Source organism: Chlorocebus sabaeus, chromosome 14, assembly GCF_047675955.1.
Source record: "Chlorocebus sabaeus isolate Y175 chromosome 14, mChlSab1.0.hap1, whole genome shotgun sequence".
NCBI lineage: Eukaryota > Metazoa > Chordata > Mammalia > Primates > Cercopithecidae > Chlorocebus > Chlorocebus sabaeus.
Genome location: NC_132917.1, coordinates 105,701,263 through 105,724,141, shown reverse-complemented (window position 1 = coordinate 105,724,141; position 22,879 = coordinate 105,701,263). Strand labels below are relative to the sequence as shown.

The following is a 22,879-nucleotide window of genomic DNA, read 5'->3' as shown; positions in this document are numbered from 1 at the left end:
CTCACCCGTTAACTCTCTCAGTTCACGGATATGTCGCCGGAGTTATTTTTTGTTTTGTGTTGTTGTTTTGTTTTTTTTGGCATATGGTACAAATCATATTGGAAAGAGGCAAATTAATCTCTTTAATACAAAATCATTTACTTAGTACCCACTATATGCAACACCAGTGACAGAAAAGCTACACAAAAAAGCACATCAGTTGGGAATGTGGTCGTGTTCAGCTTCTAGCTCATGTAAACAATTGGAAACAGAGTCAGTGTGTCGCACTCCCACATCTCAGTTGCTGTTTCCCTTAATGGTTCCCTCCCTGTTCAAAGGCAGGATCATCCCTGGATTACTGCAGTTTTAGACAGCACGCTAATGTTCACTAAGAGGGTAATGGAAATTAAAAATGTAAATAAGTGCTTGGGTTCCCCACCCCCAAATATGTCAGATAACTGCTTATTTTCCTCTAAATTAATATGCTTTGAGGTTCTGTAGGCAGAGGCTAAACACCTATTATGAATATTATCATATGTCTCGTTTTTACTAATCTTTGGTTTGGGTGACTGGATTTAAGTGACGTAAGCAAGAAGGTATGGAAAGTGAGAGTAATCACAATGTGAAAATGCCAGAGAGACCCCTAGTGCCCTATGGCCTATTGGAGCAATTCCACCCGCTTTTTTTTTGTTTGTTTGAGACAGAGTCTGGCTCTGTTGCCCAGGCTGGAGTGCAGTGGCCGGATCTCAGCTCACTGCAAGCTCCGCCTCCCGGGATTAGCCATTCTCCTGCCTCAGCCTCCCAAGTAGCTGGGACTACAGGCGCCCGCCACCTCGCCCGGCTAGTTTTTTGTATTTTTAGTAGAGATGGGGTTTCACCGTGTTAGCCAGGGTGGTCTCGATCTCCTGACCTCGTGATCCGCCCATCTCGGCCTCCCAAAGTGCTGGGATTACAGGCTTGAGCCACCGCGTCTGGCCTCACCCGCTTTTACAAGTTTCTCCCTCCTCCATCCCTTCTCCTCCTGGAACTTCCTGCCTTGGTTTTCACTAGTTCAGACAGACACTGTGTCTTCTCACCAATCTCAGCTTCCTTTCACTCTAGATTTCTCCATTCTGGCCTGGGAACTTTACTTGTCATTCAGTCACCCCGGAGTCTCTCCCACCTCATCCCCAAACAACTTTCTAAAGTTTTCATTTAAGTAAAAACTAGTAAAGCACTGGTAAGCACTGGTTAAATAACCTTTGGGAAATAAAAAATATGTAATCGAATTTGGGACTTCTTTATCTGATGAGAATCTATGTTATTCATTTTGTGATGTTTCTAGAAACTCTCCAAATTAATCTCCATGTAAATCTGGTCCTTCCACCTTCAGAGGGCCTTTGGCTTGTAAAAATCTCAGTTTTCCAGTTTTATTATATTCGTGTACTTATCTGAAACAAATGCTCTGTGTGCTTGTGTATGTGTTATTGTGTGTGCTTGTGTTGTTGTGTGGATTGTGAATTCTTTCAGGAGGACATATCCTTTATCATCATCATCTTCTTTTTCTTATTTTTTTCTGTTTTCATCATGAGTCCTATACTCACTGAATATCTATAATTGCAGAAGTCCCTCAATAAATGTTGTAAAATTACTGGCAGTTTTGTGCTTAGGCAAAATTCCCGTGATGTCAATAAAAAACTTTACCTGAAAAAGAAAGATAGGATAGAGTAGACAAAGCAGTATAATTCCGAGCTAGTTGAAATCTATATTATGCCCATTTAACAAGGAAGCTTATTAAAAAATAATTAAAGAAAGTGAGTAGTTTTAAATGTAAATTTTGTTCAAAATTTCTAATTTTAAATAGGTTTTGAAATGCATAAAGCCTAGTTTGTCATCATGCAATGTATTTTCCCTTATCTGACCTACCTTGCAAATCCAATAAAATTTCTCTGGCAACGGCATTGTTTTCTAACATTGTAAATAATCTCTTCCTCCACAAAATTTTGTATTTGTGTAGCTTAAAACATTTGTAGGTGTGTGTGTTTTATGAGAGTTATTCAACCAAATAAGTGATTACCAAAGATATCTTTTTATTGTTTTGTTTTTTATAAGTATGGATAGAATTTTTAACTAAATTTTTTTTTTTTCATTTAAAACTGTGTGGCATGGCAATTAGACCATCACACCAAAAAGCAAGTTAGAAAGGGAACAAAGGGCATAGCCATTTGTTTTGCATTCAAGGAAACATATTTCATAGGAAATAAAGAATATCTACCTGCCTTAAGAGATCAGAAACAAAATGGTGGTGTCATCCACAAGCAGAAGGTGGAGCTAATGTATTCCCATCAGATGTCCTGGGAAGGCTTTTGAGTTTTGTTTTGAAATTTACTCAGACATACAAAGCCCGGGTAGAGAGTAAACAGCGTACTGGAGTTCAGTAATCCAGGCGACATTTCTAGTGCCTAACCTGGGAGAGAAGAAATGTACAAATTCTGAATGAGGTAAAGAATAGGCCCCTATTACTTTACTAGGAGATTTCTGCAGGGGAATTTCTGCAAACTGCAGCTCATTACGACGCAGTAACAAATGCAGTTCTATAGAGACACCTACTAAAATTCCTGATTAACTAGGGACAAACCCAGCTCCTTGTACATCTAATGCCACTGTATTTACCTAGAAGTCAGCAAAACCCACAATAATGTACCATTATTTTCCTAAGTAAAAGTAAATGAATGTAAATCTAAATCATCCAACGCTATTGTGCCTTAAAAAGGCATATGTTCATAGAAAGTAACAGTGGGAACTGCGGAGTTTGTTGTCTGAATTAAATACAAATTTACACACCCAAATGACTAAAATAATGAAAGTGATAGATTAGGGTATTGATGCATAATCACTGTCTAGAATGCAGAACTTACGAGCAGCCTGATTTTAAGAACAATTACTTGTAATTAAAGCTGTGCTGGTTACCAAAAAAATAAATAAATAAATAGAGAAGTCCTTTGTGTGTAACACCAATTAATTACTTTTTTTTTCTTTTTTCAGCTAGAATAGCTCTTAAATGTTTGTGCTGCTATTTATATCTGACCACGTTCAGGAGTGGTATGAAATATGTATTGCTTAGCAGCTTTCTCAGAATGCTATTTGCAACTCACGCTTTTCAGTCAGTTTTTCTTAAACCCATTTAAAAAATAGTAACATCCATAAGACTCTAAGAGTGATATTAAGATTCTTGTTTTCTTCATAATTAATAAAAACAAATCCCTAGACCCAACTAGACAGTTTGTAAATCAATTTCTCTAGCTGCCACTACCACCTGAATAGTGATTCAATTATAAACACAGTGCTGCTCAGGTATAGCAAGTATTTTTTTCTTGGTAAGGACTCAAAATATGACTGTGTTGTATTTAGCCACACAGCAGCCCTGTGGTTCTTAGTCAACCCAAAACAGGAGATGGTGGTGGTTGGTGATTGTGTCACTGAGCACTCTTTGTCTTTTGGGAGCAGGGCAGGGTCAGCTGGCTGTCAGGGGCTGAAAGAGGCTTGGCCACTGGCATCCGGCTGCCATCCCAGCTCCCAAAGGTCTGATAACTGGCTGGCTCATCCACTGTCCCCAGTTTGAGGTTCCTGCTGGAACTGGCCCTAGGGAGAGAGCTATGAGCAAATACACCACTCAGTCCCCTCCTCCACTTAGTGACAGAGCAAGTTCTGGATTTTTCAGAACAGTCCTTTTTTCAGGTAAGTTTATTATTTGCTGTGTAACCGACAGTGACTGAATTCCTTACCTATTGTGAATCTGTTCATAAACTAGGCAACTACATCAGTTACAGGGTTCTATTTCTAGATCTGGAGTTCTGAAAAGAAAATCACTGTAGGAAACAGATCAGAGTAAATGTGAATATGAATTTTATTTGGGTGAATAATCTCTGAGTGTCATTTTTCTTCTTTTCTCCATTTTTCCAAGGTGAATGTAACATCTCTGCAATGAATAGTGATCTGTGTTGTGGTTAGAAATGCAGGATCAGAGATCCTGCTGCCCGGGTTCAATTCCTGGCTTAATCCTGTATTGCTGTAAGACTTTGAGGGACTTATCTTCAGCTGGGCACCAGCGGCTCACACTGGTGATCCCAGCACTTGGGAGGCCAAGGTGGGTGGCTTCCTGGAGATCAGGAGTTCAAGACCAGCCTGGCCAACATGGAGAAACCCCGTCTCTACTAAAAATACAAAAATTAGCCAGGCGTGGTGGTGCCTGCCTCTAGTCTCAGCTACTTGAGAGGCTGAGGCAGGAGAATCACTTGAACCTGGGAGGCAGAGGATGCAGTGAGCTGAGATGCTGAGATCATGCCACTGCACTCCAGCCTGGGCGACAGAGTGAGATTCCATCTCAAAAAAAAGAAAAGCTTGTCTTCACCAAGGACTCCATGGGTCCTCTCTATGAAACTGTAATGGTAAGGCTGTTGGGAAGATTATGTAAGATATATATATATAAAGAAGTTTTTACATTGCCCAGTCCAAAAGAATCACCATTAATTAGTTGCATTTAAAAAATAATAAAAACACAAAAATAAATTATTTTCTCATGATTATTATGCCTCAAATTCTCATAATAGTGATCACTTCTTTAAGATGTTAAGGCACAAGGTTTTCCTGAAACACATTTAAAAAATAGTAACATCAGAAAGATTCTAATGTAAGAGGAGCATTAAGATTCCTCTTTTCTTCATAATTAATAAAGACAAGTTCCTCTACCCAGCTAGATGTACTAAATATGGACCTGGTTTTATGCTTAGGATATTTTTCAAGAACGGCACACACAAAACTCTTAATAGCGATTTCCTCTGTGGAAAGGGAGAGTCGGGAGAAGGAAGGAAAACTTTTATCTTTTATATTTTTCTGTAGCATTTGAATTTTTACTGTGCATGGGTATGTCTTTTACATTGCCTATTACAATACTCATTAACCCATAAGTGGAAATAAACGTTTAAATTAACTAGTGGAGTACAGGATTCTGAAAGACCGGAGGTGAAAGTGAAGGAGCAGTGCAGGGAGTACAGACAAGCCCACAGCCCACCTTAGGGTATCACTGGGACATCCTGGGCCACTGAGCAATCCTGGGCCACAGACGCCATTGCTGACCTCAGCATGCCCTAATGCAGGCATGAAAGCACATAGGATTTGGGCTCAGTCAGACCTGATGTTGAACATTGGTCTGTTCATCAGTGATCTGTGTGGCCTTAGGGAAGTTGCTTAATTTCTCTGTACAGCAATTTCCTCACTGGTTATCTTTTTAAAAGGAGAATCATAATATCTACTTTCATTTCTCCACTTCTAAGTGTGTTGTGAATACTATATAAGTTCTGGCCTAGTGTAGGTTGGAGGGAAAATAAGTTCTGGCCTAGTGTAGGTTGGAGGGAAAGTTAACCAATCTTGGCTCTTCTTTCCCTCCCCTAACTCCTTGTCCAGTCAACTTGACTTTTTTTTTTTTTTTTTTTTTTTTTTTTTTTTGAGACAAGATCTCACTCTGTCACTCAGGCTGGAGTAGAGTGGCACAGTTATAACTTACTGCAGCCTTAAACTCTTGGGCTTGAACAATCCTCCTGCCACAGCTTTCAGACTTACAGGTGCACACTACAGTACCTGACTAATTCAAAAAATTTTTTCTGGAGATGGATGTCTCACTGTGTTGCCCAGGGTGGTCTCAAACTCTTTGGCTCAAGCAATTCTAATGCCTTGACCTCTCAAAGTGCTGGGATTAGAGGCATGAGCCACTGCACTGACCCATTTTTAAAAAATTGTAAACGTGTTAATATTTATCAGAGAGTTAAATCCCCATCCTTTTCTCTCTCTCTACCCTCTCTCCTTTTCTTTCTCCCTGTCTTCTCATCTTTGTGTGTGTGTGTCTTTAAAAAGTCACCAGAAGGAAGCTTTCCTGACCTTGTGGTGATGAACTGGATGTCTGTGTGCCCCAAACGTCATGTGTTGAAATTCTAATGCCCAAAATGAAGGTATTAAGCAGTGGCTAGGTTTTGAAGGCAGAGCCCTAATGAGTGGGATTAGAGCCCTTATAAAAGAGACCTCGGAGAGATCCCTTGCCTTTCCCGCCATGTTAGGGCATACTGAGGCCAATTTTTATATATATACTTTAAGTTCTGGGATACATGTGCTGAATGTGCAGGGTTGTTACACAGGTATACACATGCCATGGTGGTTTGTTGCACCCATCCACCCGTCATCTACATTAGGTACTTCTTCTAATGCTGTCCCTCCCCTAGCCCCCCACCCCCTGACAGGCCCCAGTGTGTGATGTTCCCCTCCCTATGTCCATGTGTTCTCATTGTTCAACTCCCACTTATGAGTGAGAACATGCAGTGTTTGCTTTTCTGTTCTTGTGTTAGTTTGCTGAGAATGATGGTTTCCAGCTTCATTCATGTCCCTGCAAAGGACATGAACTCATCCTTTTTTAATGGCTGCCTAGTATTCCATGGTATATATGTGCCACATTTTATTTATCCAGTCTATCATTGATGGGCATTTGGGTTGGTTCCAAGTCTTTGCCATTGTGAACAGTGCTGCAATAAATGTACATGCACATGTATCTTTATAGTAGAATGATTTCTAAACCTTTGGGTGTATACCCAGTAATGGGATTGCTGGGTCAAATGGTATTTCTGGTTCTAGATCCTTGAGGAATTGCCATACTTCTTCCACAATGGTTGAACTAATTTACACTCCCACCGACAGTTTAAAAGTGTTCCTATTTATCCACATCCTCTTAAGCATCTGTTGTTTCTTGACTTTTTAATGATTGCCATTCTAACTGGTGTGAGATAGTATCTCATTGTGGTTTGATTTGCATTTCTCTAATGACCAGTGATGATGAGCTTTTTTCATGTTTGTTGGCCACATAAATGTCTTCTTTTGACAAGTGTCTATTCATATCCTTCACCCACTTTTTGATGGGGTTGTTTTTTTCTTGTAAATTTGTTGAATTTCTTTGTAGATTTTGGATATTAACCTTTTGTCAGATGAATAGATTGCAAAAAATTTCTCCCATTCTGTAGGTTGCCTGTTCACTCCAATGATAGTTTCTTTTGCAGTGCAGAAGCTCTTTAGTTTAATTAGATCCCATTTGTCAATTTTGGCTTTTGTTGCAATTGCTTTTGGTGTTTCAGTCATGAAGGCTTTGCCCATGCCTATGGTGAGGACAATCTTCTATGATCCAGGACAAGAACCAAATCTGGCAGCGCCCTGATCTTGGACTTCCCAGTCTCCAGAACTGTAAGAAATAAACATTTGCTGTTAACACAGCCCAGTTTATAGTATTTTGTTATAGCAACATGAACTGACTAAGACACTCATCCAAAATGGGTTCTTAAACAAATATACAAAATAACTCCCGACTGGGAAATTCTGGCTCAGAGTCTAAGCACTTTATGGCTGGACTAATTTTCTCTGATTCTGTCAGAGTGGAAGTTCAGCCAGAAGCTATTCTTCTCTCTAACTCTGAGGAAAATTAATAGTTTTTTTTTTCTCCTTAACCTTTATTCTAGGCTAAATAATCACTAATCATTTAGCTTTCTGTTGCGGTCTTTAAAACTATTTTTTGCATTTGAAGATGTTTCTCTTACACCTTCTCTAGGTTCTGCATGCCTCACAGTTGTAGCACCCAGTCCTGCATAATCCAGACAGAGTCTCATTGGATGGTCCAGTGGCCTCCTCCCCACCCTCTTTTGCTTGTATTTGAGGGTTATCATAAGGGACACAAGTCAGGAGAGTAAGCGGAAACCTTGGGTATTTCTTACCCACTCAGTTTCCTTTCTCTTATTTCCAGTCTCACAAGCACATCCTTCCAAACCTAGAATCAATTCTATGTTCATTCCCATTTAATACCCTTCTCATCTTATTCTCATGTAATGATCCGACATACAAATCAACAAAAGTGTTCTCAAATGAAGACATAAAGGGCTACCTTTCCCAGGCACAAATGATATCCGACAATGCCCATCAAAGGGAAGACTGAATTTGCTGGTGAAGAAATTGGTTTCCCATTTCCTCTAAACACTTGTAGGCAAGAATACAAACCCTGGAGAAGAAAACACTAGATTGCTCCAAGGTAGGCTAGGAGTGAATATTCATTTTCCAAAGGATTGTCTTCTCATTAAAGGGCTTCATGATAGAACCTAAATTGCACATTCCTTAAATTACACTGAAAGTTGCTGGATTGAAATATCTTTGCAGTATAAAAATTGCCATGTCTATAATGCTCCCTACCTTATTTTTGAAATCTGGTGCAATTAATAGATACACAGGGCTATTTTCATAGTACCCTAGATTCACAGAGGAAGAAGTGAAACTAATCACCTTTTACAAACTGGCAAAATTTCGGGACTGCTTAATGGAACTAGCGAATAGTGTAGCCAGCAGAGGTTGCATTTCATCAAACAGTTATACGAAGCTCAAAAGTGAGATACAAGATTTCAGACAAAGAGTAAAATCAATTCAGAAAAAGAGAGGATGAATAGATCAAAAGATGAAGAGGTGAGGTTATGAAGAGTTGGAAGTGGAAAATGAATTTGAAAAGTGTTTTGGTTAGAGGTTATAAAGGAGAAGGATTGATAATTATTTCATAGTGTTGAAAATCTTGTTAATATGAGTCCAAAGTTGTGAAATGTGATACTTCTTGGAGATAGATCTTGCAATTAATTGGAAGTAACGAGAACAAAAGCATCAGAGTGGGCCGAGGGAGAGCTGCTTGGGAGCAAATGAGTCTTTACATAACCTTAAATAACCAATTGTCTTTGCAGACAGAAGATTGGGGTTTGAGTTTACTCCCCTCCCCTTCAATTCTGCATAGCAGTCAAAATGCTTTTCTAAGCAACTCAAATATGATCATGTCCTTCCTTAGAATTGGTCAGTAGCTTCTCGTCATTCTCAAAATCCAAAACCTGTAACATCATCTTTCCATAGGTGGTCTGTGTCCAGGCTTGCCTGGGACTGTCTGGTTTGTGCTGCTTGTTCTGGAGTGATTTTTTAAGTAACACATTTTTTTTAAAATCATGGTAGAATACACATAACATAAAATTTACCATCTTTTCAATTTTTAGGTGCACAGTTCAGTGGTATTAAGTACATTTATGTTGTTGTGCAATCATCACTATTGTCCATCTCTAAAATTCTTATCTTGCAAAACTGAAACTCTGTATCCCTTAAACACTAACTCCCCCTTCTCCTCTCTCCCCAGACACTGGCAAGCACCATTCGACTATTCCTGTCAGAATTTGACTACTCTACCCACCTCATATAAATGGAACCTTACAGTATTTGTCTTTTTGTGACTACCTTGTTTTTAACCACTGCTGCTCTCTTCTGGTTACTATTTGTATAGAATATCTTCTCGTCCTTTCACTTTCAACCTGTTTGGTACCTGGAGCTAAAGTGAGTCTCTTGTGCATAGTTGAATCATATATTTTTTTTAAAAAATCTATTCTCTCAATCTTTGTCTTTTGATGGGAGATTTTAAAATATTTACACTTGAAGTAAGTACTGATATGGAGAAGCTTACTTGTGTCATTTTGCTATTTGTTTTCTATATGCCATATAGCTTTTTTGTACTTCATTTCTTGCATTACTATTTTGTGCTAATTGTTTTTTTGTAGTAAAATGTTTAAATTCCCATCTCATTTCCTTTTGTGTATACTCTACAACTATATTTTTTTGCAATTACCCTGAAGATTACCCTTAACATCCTAAGGTTATAACAGTCCGATTTGAATTTATAGCAGCTTAATTTCAATTAAAAAAAAAAAAAAACCAACTCTGCTTCTATACAGTCCCTTCCCTACCCCCTTTCAGGTATTGGTGTTACAAAATTAAATACTTATATATTGCATGGCCAAAACCAAACAAATAATTTTTTAAACGCATTAATGTCTTACATTATGTAGAAGACAAAATTGGAGTTACAAACCAAAGTTACAATAATACCAGCTTTTGTAATTTCCTATGTATTTACCTTTACTGAGTTCCTTATTTCATCATGCTGCTTCATGTTACTTTCCAGTGTCCTTTCATTTCAACTTTAAGGACTCCTTTCAGCAGTTCTTTCAGGGTAGGTCTAGTGGTAATGAATTCCTTAAGCTCTTGTTTATCTGGAAATGTCTTAATTTATTCCTCACTTTTTTTTTTTTTTTTTTTGAGATGGAGTCTGGCTCTGTCGCCCAGGCTGGAGTGCAGTGGCACGATCTCAGCTCACTGTAAACTCCACCTCCCGGGTTCACACCATTCTCCTGCTTCAGCCTCCCCAGTAGCTGGGACTACAGGTGCCCACCACTAAGCCCAGCTAATTTTTTGTATTTTTTAGTAGAGACAGGGTTTCACTGTGTTAGCCAGGATAGTCTTGATCCCCTGACCTCATGATCCGCCCGCCTCAGCCTCCCAGAGTGCTGGGATTACAGGTGTGAGCCACCACGCCCAGCCTATTCCTCACTTTTAAAGAATAGTTTTGCTGGATATAGGATTCTTGCTTGACAGTTTTTTTTCCTTTCAGCACTTTGAGTATATCAACTCATTGCCTTCTGGCCTCCAGAATTCCTGATGAGAAATCTGTTGATAATTTTGTTGAAGATCCCTTGTATGTGATAAGTTACTTCCCTCTTGTAGCTTTCAAGATTCTCTCTATCTTTGGCCTTTGATAGCCTGATTATAATATGTCTTGATGTGAGTCTCATGGAGTTCATCCTACTTGGAGTTCATTGAGCTTCTTGGATGTTTATGTCTTCCATCAGATTTGGGAAGTTTTTGGCCATTATGTCTTCCAAAAATCTCTTTGCCCCATTCTCTCTCTTTTCTCCTTCTGAAACTCCCATGATGTATGTTGGTCCATTTGATAGTTTCCCATGGGTCTCCAAGGCTCTGTTTACTTTTTTTGTGTGTTTTTAAGGCTCAATAATTTCAATTGTTTTAACTTCAAGTTAACTGATTCTTTTTTCTTCTGCCTCCTACCTTCTACCTTCAAATTCCTCTAGTAAATTTTTCATTTTAATTTTTGTGTTTTCAGCTCCAGAATGTCTTTTTAGTTTCTTCTATTGATAGTTTCTTTTTGTTCATGTATCATTATCTTGACTTTTTCCATGATTTCCTTTAGTTTTTTTTTTTTTTTTTTTTTTTTTTTTTTTTTTTTTTAGCATCTTCAAGACAATTGTTTTAAAGTCTTTGTCTAGCAAGTCTGTCATCTGGTCTTTCTCCAGGATGGTTTCTGTTGGTTTATTTTTTCTTTTTGAATGAACCATACTTTCCTGTTTCTTTGTATGCTTTAGGATTTTTTATTAAATTGAAAACAGGACATTTGAATCTAATAATGTAGTAACTCGGGAAATCAGATTCTCCCCCTTACTCAGAGTTTATTGATTTCTATTTTTGTTTTTGTCCTGTGATTGTTGTAGGCTGTCTCTGTACCAGGGATTAGCATGAAGTATAAACTTAAAGTCTTTTCACGTTTTTTTAAAGGCCTGCATCTATCCTTGAGCATGCACTGTGACTTTCGAAATTCCTGACTATGTGGTCATTTTTTTTTCTTTGAGATGGAGTCTTGTTATTTTGCCCAGGCTGGAGTGCAGTGTCACGATCTCAGCTCATCGCAACCTCCGCCTCCTTGTTCCAGTGATTCTCCTGCCTCAGCCTCCCAAGTAGCTGGTACTACAGGCATGTGCCACCACGCCTGGCTAATTTTTGTATTTTTTAGTAGAGACAGGGTTTCATCATATTGGCCAGGCTGGTCTCAAACTCCTGACCTCATGATCCACCTGCCTCAACCTCCCAAAGTGCTGGGATTATATGTGTGAGCCACCGCACCCAGCTACGTGGTCACTTTTGAATGTCCTAGAGTCTGAATGTTTGGCTCCCAAAATAGGAAAAATGAGAAAAATGAAGTGAGAGGAGGGCACTGGCCTATTAAATCCCCTGGAAGTTGCTTCACGCAGAGGAAAAGGGTCCTTTTTGCCCTCCCTGGATCTTGGAAACTGCTGGCAAGCTGCTCCAGGAACCCATGTATGGCTGCCTGACTTGGGACTGGGGACTGAGTAGCTGTTATGAGTGGAAATTGATCAAAACTTGCCATAATTGACTGTCCAAGCTTTCCCCCAGGAAATTGCAAGCTTTCCCCCAGGAAATTGCAAGCCTTCAAATGTACTCCAGAGTTTCAAAATAGTTACATCAGACAGATTCTGCCAGTGCAATTATTGTCTAGGTGGGGAGACAGATTCCTGGGACTTTCTACTCTGCCACCTTTCCAGAATTCTCTCTATTCCTGGTGTGATTTTTGTCAGCAGCCCCTTCATGCATATGACCATCCAGTTTGACACTGGCTTGTCTGTACCACCAGATTCATATCATGGCCTCCTCACCTCCATCCCTGCTGGCCAGATACACAGCTGGTTGCTCCCATTGTGTGGTCCTCTTCTTTCTCTTAATAGTAGACCTCTCAATTGTTAGCTGAGCCCCTATCTCATGGAATAAAGATGATTTCTCAGCCTCCCTAGCAACTAGGTGTGGCCCTGGACTAAGTATTAGACAGAAGGGTGTATGCAAAAATGATGGATATAAGTTTGAATAAAGCCTTTAAAGGGAGGAGGTGTGCCCTTCCTCCCTCTTCCTAATCCTGCTGCTTGGAACATGAATGTGGACGGAGACTTCTTGAACCATAGGGCTGAGAGTTTACCTTAGAGATTGTAAGACAACTGCAAATGAATTAATGGTGCAGAGCTACATAGCAGCTCTGGATGACCTACTGTTGGACTGTTATATAAGTGAAAATGAATGCCTATTTACTTTATGTCACATTTATTTTAGAACCCTTTTACATATAGCTACATGTATAGCATACCCAAGTAAAATAGAATCTGATACTAGAAGTGCCTAAAATATGTGGTATTGACTTCAAGGTGGAAGCCAGCTTCAAAGACTCAGAAATTGCAGGCTGGAAGACAATTGCTCCTTTTTATGGTATGGTAAAATGCTTGGTAAAACCATCTTCTGCAATAACCTGGAAGCCAGATCACATACTGACCACATCTTAGCTCTAGGGAAAATTGGTGGGGTAAATTTAAAATTCTGTTGGGTGCTGGCTGCTTCTTGCTGCTTTTTGCAAAAGGCCTAAAAGGGAGAAAGAAACTCACATTGGAGATAGTCAGTTGGCAAGCAGTGATGGAAGGGGATTTTGTGCTGCAAAGGGCAGAACTCAATGTCTGTAGCCTAAAATCTAGGTTGACTGAGAGACTGCTTTAAAAAGTCAGCTGTGGCCGGGCACGGCGGCTCAAGCCTGTAATCCCAGTACTTTGGGAGGCCAAGGCAGGTGGATCACCTGAGGTCAGGAGTTCAAGACCAGCCTGCTAAAAATACAAAAGTTAGCTGGGCATGGTGGCATGCGCCTGTAATTCCAGCTACTCAGGAGACTGAGGCAGGAGAATCCCTTGAACCTGGGAGGTAGAGGTTGCAGTTAGCTGAGATTGCACCACTGCACTCCAGCCTGAGCAATAGAGCAAGACTTCGTCTCAAATAATAATAATAATAATAATGATAATAATAATAATAAAATAATATAATAAATAAATAAATAAATAAAATGTCAGCTGTTCCTGTGCCCCAAAATAAAGCCTCTGTAAGTAAAGCTACTTGATGAGGAAGAGATAAGTTTGTGATCCAAAGTCTTTTTCGGCCACCTCTGTATGTGTGTGATTTTTCCTTTTTGCCAGACAATGAGAGAGAAAAAGAGAGAGAGAGAAAGGAGGAAGAAGAAGAGGAAGAGGAGAGGAGAAGGGGAGAAGAGAAAAGGGAAAGAGACAAAGGAGGAGAAGAGATGAGGGGAAAGGGAAGGAGAAGAGAGAGTAAATGGCAGTCCAGTGTCAAATACATAGTATGGCTTCCTTTCTCAAGCCTATCATTTCAGGAGTCTCCAAATGCTGTCATGCAGTTAAGAGAAAGAGAAGTAAATAGAACACAGGGTCAGTAAATACAAACCAAAGCTTCAGGCTTAAAAAGTGTTGTTAATTGGCTGAAGTTACTTGCACATGGGATTGATAGGCCAGGAGATGACTGAGTTTTTGAGGCAATTACATTGCCAAATAAGTTGGATGTTTGGCCTGCCCAAGCCTGTGAACACTCAACCTCTAAAGCCACTCCTGGGCCTCTGAAGCGGCACTGGCAGGAATGGGCTCTGAAACCTGGACAGCTGCCAAGAAGGACAAACCCACCAGTGCTCATCTCAGATGTTGCCAAAGAGGGGAATGGATTAAGTCCCGAAGGCAGAGTCCAGGAGCGCTGAAGACAATGTGCAGGGAAGTTCCTCCCAGAGGGCAGGATGTGGAGCTACCAGATGGTCCAATGTGCACGCACACACAATGCACACTGTACTCCACAGGGAAGCTACCATAAAATGTTTTCCTGAATGAGTGGTCACTGGAAATTTTTCATCTTTCTCTTTACAGATTGGGGCAGGAGAGTGTTATAATTACTCTATGTATTAGCCTACTAGGGCTACCCTAACAAAGTGCCACAAACTATGTGGTTTAGTGTCATCTCCCAGTTCTGGAGGCTGGAAGCCTGAGATCCAGCTGTTGGCAGGATTGGCTCCTTCAGAGACTGTGAGGGAGAATCTGCTCCAGGCCTCTCTCCTGGCGTCTGGTGGTTTGCTGGTGACCTTGGGTGTTCCCTGGTTTGTAGTGGCATACACCATGTCTGTCTTCCTTGTTCACATGATGTTCTCCCTGTGTGTACCTGTGTCCAGGTGTCCTCGTGTTATAAGGACACCAGTCACCTTGCATAAGGACCACCCTCCACCAGTATGGCCTCATCTTAACTAATTACAGCTGCAATGACTCTATTTCCAAATAAGATCACGTTCTGAGTGACTGAAGGTTAGAACTTCAACATATGAATTTTGGGGAGACCCAATTCAACCCATAATGCTCGATTCCTTCTCTTCCATTGTATAATGGGTATGTCAAGGATAGACAATTTGTCTCTTAGTTCATGGGTCACTAGAATAGAGTTCTACATCTGGGCCTGCTGGAGGGAATTCCAAATTGAAAGAATTTTACTGGCAAGAAATCCTGAAACTTTGAACCAGATGCAGTATCCAGATGTAGGCTTGGGATTTTATGACTTGGGAAGTCAGTAAGTGTGTTCCAAAGGGAGATATGCAGAACTCTTTGCAGGGACAAAGGAACAAACCATAGCAGAGGTTATTCTTATGCTCTAATTGAACAGAATCTTCACTTTTTATCTAGATACATGGATGCCCAGAATGAAGTCCATATTTCCAGGCTCTCTTGCAGCTAGGTTTGGTCATATAACTAAACTCAGGCTAGGGTGCACCTTCTAGGTTGTATCCTGAAAGGAAGAGGATAATATATGTTTCTTCCTTCTCTTGCCCCATTCCCCAACTCTGCTGCTTAGAACACAGATGTGGGGGTAGCTGATGTAAACTCTGAGGACAAGGGCAACTCCCCAGCAAGGGAGGGATAAGAAAGAAGAATCCTGACTTCTTGGACACGGAGCTGAATCACCACCCTAGTCCCAGGCTGCTTGTTCATGTCGTGTTCCTGGAGAGAAAATGACTTCTATGCTACCTGAAACCAAGTGGATAGTTTCATGAAGACACTGACCTTCCCTCACTTCTTTACAAAGCCAAGTTAGAATTTCTTTGCACTTTGGAGCCTTTGCACAGACTGTGCCCACTTCCTCTTCCCTGCTGCCCCCTTCTTGAACTCCCATCCCCCAAAATTTCATTCAAACATCACTTCTTCAGAAGAACCTGTTACCTTCAGACTTGCTCAGGCCTCTCTCTTATATACCCTTGTAACATCCTATGCCTTGCCTCTATAGCATATCAATGAATTCTAACTCAACACAGTGGAATTATTTGATTAAAAATTGTCTCCACAGCCATAGTTGTTGTCTCTATGACAATAGTCATCTCAAGCTCCTGGGAGCAGGGCAGTTGTATTAGTCAGGGTTCTCCAAAGAAAGAGAACCCATAGTTGCCAGGTGCGGTGGCTCACGCCTGTAATCCCAGCACTTTGGATTACAAAGTGGCAGGCCGAGGCAGGCGGATTACGTGATCAGGAGATCGAGACCATCCTGGCAAACACGGTGAAAACCCATCTCTACTGAAAATCCAAAAAATTAGCTGGGCATGGTGGCGGGTGCCTGTAGTCCCAGCTTCTAGGGAGGCTGAGGCAGGAGAATGGTGTTAACCCGGGAGGCGGTGGAGCTTGTGGTGAGTGGAGATCATGCCACTGCACTCCAGCCTCAGCAACAGAGCGAGACTCCATCTCAAAAAAAAAAAAAAAGAAAAGAAACAGAACCCATAGGATAAATGGAGCCATACCTATGCATAGATGATAGAGGAAATTTAGATTGCACACTGGCTTATGCAATTATGGCTTATGCAATTATGGAGGCTGAGAAGTTCCACAAGCTGCCATCTGCAAGCTGGCCCAGGAAAGCTGGTGGTGTGGGTCTCATCCCAACCAGGGGAGCCAGTGGTGTAAGTTCTGGTTTGAGCCTGAAGGCCTGAGAACCAGGAGCGCCAATGATTGAGAGCAGAAGACGACGGATGTCTCAGCTCAAGAAGAGAGGGAGTGAAATCACCTTTCTGCTGCCTTTTTATTCTATCTGTGCCTTCAGCAGATTGGATGGTGCCCACCCACATTGGTGACAGCTGATCTTCTTTACTCAGGCTACTGATCCAAATGCTAATCTTTTTTGGAAACACCCTCCCAGACACACTCAGAAGTGGTGTTTTGCCAACTATCTGGGCATCCCTTAGTGCAGTCAAGTTGGCCCATAAGATTAACCTTCGCAGCAGCGTAGGACTTGCTCTGTCTGTTAGGCAGCCTCTAAGAGGGCCCCAGATCATCCGTGCGACCTGGGACTCCCATCCCCTCCCCTTGAGTGTGGGCCCACCTTATTGACTTGCTCTGCTAGAATATGGGAGAGATAATCAGAGGTCATTTGTGAGACTAAGGAAAAGGCTGTGGCTTCTAACTAGGGTATACCTCTTGGATCCCTTCTGCTGGGGGACGCCAAACACCATGTCATAAGGCAGCCCTGTGGAGGGAGGCCCACAGGGGTGAGCTTGGGAGCAGATTCTCCAGCCCTTGTTGTGTTTTGAGACAAATGGAGCCTCAGCTGACAGATGGACTGTAACCTCATGAGAGATTTTTGAATCAGAGGCACCCAGGTAAGCCACGCCCAGATTCCTGAACCACAGGAACCATGAGATAATAATCTGCTAAGCATTGGGTTCATTTCTTACCCAGCAAGAAGTGACAACCACACTTGTTCATCACTGCATCTAAGCACCTATCCTAATGTTTGGCACAGAGTAGGCTGTCAATAAATCTAGTTAAATAGATAATGTATAAATTAAGGGATTATCTAATCACAATCTCTCAGGCTCTCTTAAATCTTGGGCTCTTTGTTATTAAAATGAGTTATATTTATCTTTAAATGAGAAGTAGACGATCTTCTGCATTAGAGTATCTTATAAACTATAAGGGATGGCACAAATATTAAAATTGTTTCATCATGTATGTTTGCTGTATGTTCAAGAAGTGATCTGAGGGCACCAATGGTTTTATTTTCTATGAAGGGCCACCCTTGCTGGAGATGCATACAGCATATCATATTGCTTACTTTAAATACTTCACAGTCAACCATGGATGTGAAGTGTGTGTTCACCTTTGCTTTAAAGGACATCCTAGGAATGGCAGTCAGCATCTAAAAGAACCTAAGCAGAACCCACACCTCAGGGATGAGGAGTTATAAGGTGAAAGATTTTCATCAGGAACCCACACTCCAAAGGAAGTGCTTCAAGTATCATTCTCTAAATGTGCCCTGGAGAGTCCAACCATTTGCATCCGAGATGTTAGAAATAACCTCTCATTGCTGAAATAAACGGCAGTGAAGATCAGTGGTTGGCTTGAGGGATTTAGGGATCCTCACTATCCTTGTGTCTGTAAGGAGCTGGTGTAGTTTTGGCCCAGTCCCCACTAGAGGAGGCCTGCCAGGCTGCCACAGACACCACTGTGTGGGCCACGGAGCCAGCCTTTCATTCAGAGTGCAGGACAGAGTGGGACTTCCCTAAACTTCTCAGAGTGGGTCCCCACGATTCTTTTTTCATTCGTGTGGCATAATTTTGCCAGAGACTTGCTCTGTGTGTAACAAAGGGTTGTGGGGCGGGAGGCAAATAGCATTTATCTACCTTCAATTCATGGCCACTACTCAAATTCAGCTGAACAGCCTGATGTGGTTGAACCTCTCAGTTGTGTCAGGCTAGCTCACAAAAGCAAGTATCCGTAGGCGCTTCCTGAACTTCAGGACTTACCGTGGCCACATTGTCTGCTACCTGAAACAGGGCACTCGGTCAAAACTCAGAAAGACCAATACAATTACTATTTAATTAATCCGATTTGCCTTAGGTCTCCCCAGATGGAGAATTCTGATGGGAATCAATTTGCTAGAAATAACTCAGGTCTCCAGGCTCTTGCCACGCCTTTGTGCAGGTCTCCAGCTTGTCACAAGCGTGACCTTCTGAGTGACCCTGTGCTACCTCAGATGCCCAGCTGTGTCTGCTGCTGCCTATGAATATAGGTCCTGCAGTGTGTGAGGCCTTCAGGGCTCCACCGAGAGGTTGGCAGACTGTCCTTACTCCCCGCAACTCTTTGTCACCCTCTGTCACTCTAGCCCTGAAATATCCCTGCTTTTACCACGGTCTCAGGGAGTCTCTCCCAGATTGCAGCTTGTCCCAATGGCAAACCGACTGTCAGGGTCAGATCTTCTCCTTGCAGGGAGAAGGGACAGGAGATAAACCCTGTCTCTTTCCCTTTTCTCTCTACATCCCCTTCTGCAGGGAACATCATGCTATCACCCTCTCCCTCCTCCTCCTGCTAAAGCAAAAGTCCCTAAGCCGTTTGGTTCTGAGTCAGCCAGTCTTCCAACCGCCAGACACACCAGATATACCCACACCCTCACCACGGACACTGACAGGCTCCAGCTGGGATCTTGGCTACTTAATTAATGTAATTTCATAGCAATACTTTAAAAACATCAGGTCCAAGAGGGCTCCTGGTTGGGTGAAGATAGGGAATTTTCTCCCTGCTCTGTCCTCATGAAAAAAGAAGACTCACTCCTCAGTTTCTTCCTCCAGCTCTCACAGTCTTGGCTTCTGCAGCTTGGGAAGAAATGATCAGCTCCTATCCTAAATCAACCCGGCAGAGGAGCTGGAAGGTGGAGGGGATGTTTTCCTGGCAAATGTAAGAACATGCAGAGAGTGGCACTAAGATTTTACATCAACAATTAGTCCTCTGTTGAGGTAACCAGTGGATTAACACCATTTATAAGTCTGAACCCAAGAATGTCCTGGAGAAAAGCCTCTCCAAGATGTACTGGGATGGAGCCGTGAGAACAGATGAACAAATTCTGGCCAACAGACCGGATATTCTGTTGTCTGACACACTTAATAAAACAGAGATGCTCACTGATACTGCTTTCTTACTAAATAGAAATATCCTGAGAACATATGCAGAGAGTCAAATGGCTTTGACAGAGAGTTGGAAAGAAAACAGAACGTGAGAGACAATAGAAAAGCCAACTGCCTTTTCTAGATCTTCCAGGGGTTTCCCAGATCTAGAAACTGGACATTCACTGGGAATGAGCCTCCCCTAAAAGGCAAAAGCTATGTATACTTCTATGTTGTTATTTTTTTGTTGTTTTGTTTTAACAATAGATAATCAAATGTGCTTAGCTTTTGTTTATTTTCAAAGTATATACAGAGCCATTCATCCCAATAACAAGAATGTAAAAATAACGATGTGAGGATATATCAGGCTCTATATTCAGGGTGCATAGGTAGGGGTACATTTTCTGTGTGTGTGTTATACTTCAATGGAAAGGTTTTAAAAATGCCAGTGCTGAAGATCGTAGCTCTCGTCTGGGCCTTGGTGAACCAACCTTATTCACATACATTTTCCTGAGTGCTCTGTCTGGTGTTAAATCCCGCAGCAGAGCCTTTGATTGCGCGATTCCTGGACCAAGTGGCGACTTCAGCACTGGCCACCTGAGTCTTCTGATAGACCTGCATTTTGAGCTCTGATAGACACAGAGGATGATGTCAGGAACATTAAGACAGTTACCCCAGGGCCTTCATCAGTGCCCAAGCCTCTGCCTTTCACCTGAGAAGGAATTTCCAAACTGCCTGATGAGGGAGAAAACCATGTCCGTGGTCCCAACAGAGTCCAGAGGACCCCCTGAGAATCTGGATAGGAATCCAGAAGATATGCCAGAAAAGACTCACAGATGGTACCCTGGGATGCAAAAGGAAGACTCCTTCAACACCAGCCAAGGGATGTATGTAATACTGCAAGAAGCCAGCTGGGGATTCTATTCTTTAAATAAATAAATAAATAAATAAATAAAAATAAAATAAAATAAAATAAAACCCAACAGGCCCTTGTCTGCATGGCCTGTCACAGTCACAAGCGCTGCCATTGGCTGCGGGCTGGAGAACAAGGCCCAACAAAGCTGCGTTTCAATTGCCCTGCATCCAAGTGGTTTGCAATCCTGTGGCTATTTAGTCAGTAAGCCCACTACCTTCTTCTTTTCAATCTAGGTAAATGAAATAAAAACACGCATCTTGAGAGTAATAATTTAAGCAGTATGAAAATTTATTGGGTTGAAAAAGTCGGGAGATGAGTAATGCTTGAACACATTCCAGAATCTTCTGTCTGAAGCAAACCCAGACTGATCTGCAAGGTGACAGTGGCATTGGCACGGTGAATGTCGCACACCTCAGAGTCAGAAGGGAGCTGACATCATGGCATCCTCATCCCGTGGGGTTGCACAGGGCTGCTCACTGCCGTGTGTGCTCACCCTGGCAGGCAAGAGGCATCCCCAGCAAAACCAGTAGCCGCCCATGGATGCCCAACCTGTCATGTTGTGCATATGACCTGGGTTGTGCTCAATGTTCAGGCTTGGAGCACCCTTACATAGAAATAAAATAAGAGAAAATAAGAAAATAAGTAAAGTACACATCTTGAGTCTTGTCTTCAAACCCTAAAGATAAGAGAGAAAAAGTGGCTCTTTGGAAGTGTGAAAGAGAAAATAGTCAAGCTACTCAGGTATCGAATCTGAGCAGATTATCTTTATCCATCTGTTAGCAACTCCTGTGCCCGCTCCCTGCCCCAACGCACACCACATAGTGATTTTTTTAAGCATGCTTTTAAATGGTGCTCAACAGTTTTGGGGTTGGGAATGCAAAGAGCAAGCAAGAGTAGAAGCAGAGCTGGCTTCTGCGAGGGTGGAGAGGCCAGTGATGCCGGTGAGTGATCGCAGCTATGATGGAGGCTTCCCCAGCCCCAAACTCCCTCCTTCCCTCTTCCTTTGTTTATTCAAGAAACACTTGTTAAGCACCTACAATGCGCTAGATTCTGTGCTTGATGCTTGCCCGACCAGCATGAACAAACTCGGCACTGCTCTGTGCGGTGACAGCAATCAAACACGCTGCTCCGAATCCCTGGAGGAGATGGCTCCCATGACTGCGCCCAGGGTGCTGGAGGCAGAGAGGGCCTGTGGGGCTCCAGATTTGGGCCCGTGGGTGGCGTGAACACCCAAAGAACTATCAACAGGTGTGTTGCAGTCAGAGGTACACTTTTATTGATAGGCTTGATTTCAGGATAAAGACTTTTTGAAAATTGGCTCTTAAATTTTTAATATAGTATTATTATATATCCGCTTGTATTTGCATATTTATTTACACAACATACTTTTCTGTGTCACTTACAGCCTCTCCCCCTCTCTCCCATCTCTCTCTCTGCCGAGACCACTTGTTTGGGTCTAGGATAGGTGGAGTTTCCTGAATCAGCTTTTCGTGCTTCCAAGTCTCGGATGGCTCCTCTCTTTGCAGTTGTCCTTTCTTTTCCACGTCTTTTCCTCCACTCTCCTCCTTATCTTTGTTTTTCAACTTGACTTGAAACACTCATGGATAAATGCATGCTTTTCATTTTCTCTGTGTCGGGGTAATGTAGGGCTTTTCAAGTCCTCAAAGCCAGCCATGAACCTGCTGGGAGATGCTCTTCTCCCAGGCTTTCAGGACATGGTTCCCACCACACTTCTCTTCCCAACGTTCAGCTTTATGTTCCACTCTGCTGTTCCACTCTGTCCGCTGCCTGGGTCATCACAGGCAGCATCTCCCTTTCAGCACATCCCTTGCAATGTCTTATGACTGTTTGTGGCCATGGAGCACTTTTTTTTTTTTTTTTTTTTGAGACCGAGTCTCACTCTGTTGCCCAGGCCGGAGGGCAGTGGTGTGATCTCAGCTCACTGCAACCTCCGCCTTCCAGTTCAAGCAATTCTCCCTGCCTCAGCCTCCCGAGTAGCCGGGATTACAGGTGCCTGCCACCACACCAGGCTATTTTTTTTTTTTTTTTGTACTTTTTAGTAGAGATGGGGTTTCGCCATATTGGCCAGGCTGGTCTTGAACTCCTGACCTCAGGTGATCCGCCTGCCTTGGCCTCCCAAAGTGCTGAGATTACAGGTGTGAGCCATGGTGCCTAGCCCATGTATCGCATTTTGACCATATAGTTGTCCTTCAGCATCCATGGGCATTTGGGTCCAGGACCCTTTGGGCTATGAAAATCCTTGAATGCTCAAGTCCCTGATATAAAATTACCAGTTTTGTGTATATGACCTACTCACACCTTCCCGTATACTTTAAATCATCTCTAGGTTACTTATAATACCTAATACAATGTAAATACTATGTCAGTAGTTGTTATACTGTATTTTTAAATTTGTATTTTTTTATTGTTGTGTTTATTTTTTGTTGTTTTTTGTTCTTTCTTTTTCTCCTGAGCATTTTACATCC

At 42.0% G+C, this 22,879-nt stretch overlaps 1 long non-coding RNA gene across 1 annotated transcript in view; it reads right to left on the bottom strand.

The window, feature by feature from the left end:
• Positions 1-3,852: 3,852 nt before the first annotated feature.
• Positions 3,853-22,879, bottom strand: part of LOC140713379 (uncharacterized) — a 77,154-nt gene continuing 58,127 nt past the window's right edge. The window contains exon 3 of the long non-coding RNA XR_012095454.1: positions 3,853-7,234. This is a non-coding gene — a long non-coding RNA (uncharacterized lncRNA). The remainder of the gene's footprint in view (positions 7,235-22,879) is intronic.